The sequence below is a fragment of the Zea mays genome, chromosome 3 (assembly GCF_902167145.1).
Source record: "Zea mays cultivar B73 chromosome 3, Zm-B73-REFERENCE-NAM-5.0, whole genome shotgun sequence".
NCBI lineage: Eukaryota > Viridiplantae > Streptophyta > Magnoliopsida > Poales > Poaceae > Zea > Zea mays.
Genome location: NC_050098.1, coordinates 132,618,525 through 132,622,748, shown reverse-complemented (window position 1 = coordinate 132,622,748; position 4,224 = coordinate 132,618,525). Strand labels below are relative to the sequence as shown.

The 4,224-nt window shown below is 40.6% G+C and overlaps 1 long non-coding RNA gene across 1 annotated transcript; it reads left to right on the top strand.

Annotated features, from left to right (window-relative positions):
- Positions 1–300: 300 nt before the first annotated feature.
- LOC103650568 (uncharacterized) lies at positions 301–1,240 on the top strand. Its single transcript, XR_002268412.2, has 2 exons — positions 301–1,054; positions 1,150–1,240. It is a non-coding gene; the product is annotated as an uncharacterized lncRNA (long non-coding RNA).
- The last annotated feature ends 2,984 nt before the right edge of the window (positions 1,241–4,224 follow it).

Genomic DNA, 4,224 nt, shown 5'->3' with positions numbered 1-4,224 from the left:
CTTGTTCGTTTACGTCGGATTGCAACCGGAATCGTTCCAGCTAAGGGCCTGTTCGGTTGTACCGGAATGAGCCAGGATTCATTCCAGCTCATCAAAATCTATATAAATTAGATAAGTAATCCGGCTAGGAATTAATCCGAGACTCCAATCCAGAACAACCGAACAGGGCCTAATTAAAGTTTATATAAATTAGAGAAGCAATACGGCTAAGAATCGTTCCGACCCACCAATCCGACACAAACGAACAAGGCCTAAGTGACTAACCGTGAGTCCTTGACCTACCAAGGCCAACAGCCCACCACGTGACCACAGACAGCCAGACGGCTGAGAGCCTGAGACGGGCGACGACCGCACGCCCGCACAAGCTGCTCAGGGCTCCGCTGCTATGCTAGGGTTTGGACTTTGGATTGGAGCCACCCCGCCGCACCGGCACCGCAGCCGCCGCAGTGCCGCACAGCCGACACTCCCGTCTTGGTCTTGCGGCTAGTCGCCCTCAGGCCTCGGTCGTCGGCCCCTCGCCCGCTCACCGAGACGCCGAGTCGGCGTCGACCGTCGTCGCGTCTCGCCGAGTCGCTGTCGTCACCGAGGTCCAGCGCCCAGCGGCCCAGCTCCAAGCCTCCAGCCATCGGCGCCTGCCCTCCTCCACCGAGACGCCGAGTGCCGAGCGCCGAGCGCCCAAGCACCCCAGTCCCCAGCGCCCAACAGGCTAGCAGGCTGCAGGTATGCGCTCTTTGTTAATGCGTCCAAGGAGTTGAGCTGAATGCCCAGCAGGCTAGCAGGCTAGCAGGCTGCAGGTATGCTTCTGTTCTGTCCAAACCTTCCTTCTAGCACTTAGGAAGTTGGGAACTTGCTTGTTGTATCAGATTTGGATATACTATTAGCATGTTATTAGCAGTTTAGCTATCTTAGACTACAGATATTGTGACTGCATAATCTAAAATCCTTTTTGTTTATTCTTTGCAGAAACTGAAGGAAAAGGTGGCATTCAGGACCCGGTTGAGTTCTATTTTAAAATGATCAACAGTAGGACTATTGGTGGAATTCATAGACCTAAGTATGTGCAATGTAGCCCCTCGGCTCCTATTAACTCTAGTATTGTAAGGTTTGGTCTACCCTACATTTTAGTTTTGACTGTGTCATGCATTTCAGGCCTGAAGATAATAAGTATACTGAAGAGGAACTTCTTCTGTTGAAAAATAAAGATATGTGATATATCCTTCAGAGCATTCAAAGTGAAAAAGGTTTGTGACATTTTAAAGTATTCATTAGCAAATAAGTACAATTCGGTGTCTTGTGGCTGAATGTTTTACTATGTTTTAATTGGGATGGATCACTTCGTAGAAAATCGAAAAGCTAAGCTCAACACTTCATGAACTTGATAACAGGCCTCAAAACAAGCATGTTTATTTTGCTGAAGACAGGTACAGATAATGAGTTCTTTTGCTTACCATTTTGGAACTATCTGCTAGTTAAGCTTGTGCCGACATTTAGGTGGCTCTTTTATTTCAGAGAAGAAGCGAAAGAAATACAATCAAGGATAGGACAAAGCAGCAGCATGCCTGATCCTTGGTTTTTACTGTTTATGGAGAGTCATTTTTACTGTTTATTAGTCTTAACATTTATATTTGTGTCCATTTAACTAGGACCTATATGGTTGGAATGGGATTATGATATTAATATATTATGTAGTTAGTTGGTTGACTGGTATCTCATGTTGTCTAATCCTTTGTTTTTCCCCAGGAAAATTGCACGCGCGGTGTTCTAGTCTGTTTATTTTGCCTTCCCTTTTTCTGATTAATTCGCGGAGTTTGGTGGACTACGGTTAGTCGGTTTATTTTCTAGGTAGAGGGACAATTATGCATGACTAATAATAAGGGTTTCATTCCATGGCTAAATATACCATTTGCATGATGCTAGTTGGAGCTAGCGTCCTTGTTCAAACAAAGCATCGTATAACTGTTTGGATCTACATATTAAATTGATGGCTAGGTGCATGCATATGTACACTTTTCTTAACTTCTGATCAGCAGAATCCAGCATATGTTTTTCTCAAACTGTTATGCTTTTAGATCGCGGGTACTTGTTAGTATCCATGCACAGTACACGGTGTGGCCGTGTGGTGAACAAATCTCTTTTCAGATTTGCGCTTAGCTCATCGTGTGTGGTGTACCTAATTAAGCTTCCGTTTCTTTTCTGTATTCTTTATTTCCTTTTTTTATAAGGGCGCTCGTGTTAAATCGGTTGAAACAGAAGCGACATCATTGGTTATTAGCAAATCCTGGAGAATGCATGCAAGTTCTTCTTTATTTGTATCACTATCTCTTAGCACAGTTCTTTAACTTTCGATGCACGTACAAGTCTATTTTTTATAAAAAACTATCTATATATAGGGGCACACAAAATTCTGTGGACGTGTGCATCAATCATCACATGCTGTTATGTCTGATGTCCTCTGGATTGGTGTTCGATCTCGTGAATTCGAGCTGTCCTCCATTCCTCCTGCATGACAGATATACTAGACATTTGGAACTGTTATTTTTGCAGCTACATATATACCAATTGACAAACATTTGGAACTGTTTTTTGTGTGTGTTCAGGTTACTGAATTGTTACTGAATTGGAACGGGAAAAAAATCCATAAAATGCTGAAGACTAAGTGGATCAAGCGCGCGTGAGGGTTGTCGTAAAATGTCCACCATTATTAAGAGGGCTAATGAATTCCGAGTCGATTGTAGCTACATGCATGGAGGAGTGCACACACATGCATATGTTGTTTGAATTAATCAAATTGGTTGTTTGTTAGTAATTATTACCGCCTCCAACTAGGCTCCGTACGTCCACAGGATCGTCAGCTATTTCATGCAAGCATCCGCACAAGTGTCATACTGCTATATGTTATTGTGTTCTGATACTTGAGACTTTTATTATGACTATGTATGAGATATTGTCTCTTATTAGTACTGGATGAGATGTGTCTTATTTATGATTATGGATGAGACTTTTGTGATGTAATTGATGAGACTATGGATTTAAATATTGTTATGTGATTGTGTGTGAGATGTTTTATGTGAAAATATGTTGTGTTATATATTTTTTATGTTGTGAAATGTGGTATAAAATAAAAATAAACAACATTTGTAATGCTGGTCAAAATAACTTCCTAGAGGCTTATTGGGTCGTAGGAAGTTAGCCAGCTAACTTCCTAGGGGCTATGGTCAGCCGTAGGAAGTTAGTTAGCTGACGGCGTGAAGCTACTAACTTTCGAGAATATACTAACTTCCGAGAGACTTTTTTGGCCGTAGGAAGTTAGCTAACTTACTAGAGGGCTCTAGGAAGTTAAGCTAACTTCCAACAAAAATTTCCGAGAGCCAAACTTCCGACGGGATGGCTTAACTTTCGAGAGTTTAGCTAACTTCCTAGAGTTTAGGCCTAACTTCCTAGGGTTTAGGCTCTAGGAAGTTTACTATTTTGGTGTAGTGAGAGGATGTGATTTAGAGGACGTTAGTTGTTGTATAGGAAGGAGATATAGAGGATGAAATCTTTTAGAGGAGACTGTAAAGGACAGATATAGAAGACGTTGCTGGAGACAGCCTAGAATCTTAGTATCGCACGCCACTAGTACCCATTTATACCGACGGTTTTCAGAACTGTCGGTGCTAGGGGTTAGTAGAAACGTGTGTAGCCTCCTCTACCATTACACCTATCACTTACTTTATGTTTATGTTGCAGTTATGTTGTCTGCATATTAGAACAATCCAAATATAAATTGACTAATTGAGGCTATAAACGAGTTCAAACAAAAATATTATCAGCTGCAAAGTTTCATAACTTTTGAAGTTCTACAACTTTTATTTTGATACTTTTTCCATGGGAGGTTATTTGCAAAATTTGTATTTTAAATTTGACAAATTTAGATGCAACCTTTTAGAGCCGAAACGATTTTAAATAAAACAATAGTCAACTACAAAGTTTCATAACTTTTAGAGATATATAAATTTTATTTTGGTAGTTTTTCCATACAAGCTCATTTGAAAATCTCAAAATATTAAGGATAAAATGATTTGTAGTGGTGGTTTCTTACGAAAACCGCAAGTAGAAATCAATTTCAACATGCGTATTCCTTAAAAAATCTGGAACCACCAAATGATTTCTACTATTGTTTTCTTAAGAAACTGTCTGTAAAAATTAGATATTATCGCAGCCATAAAGTTATTTTCTACTGGT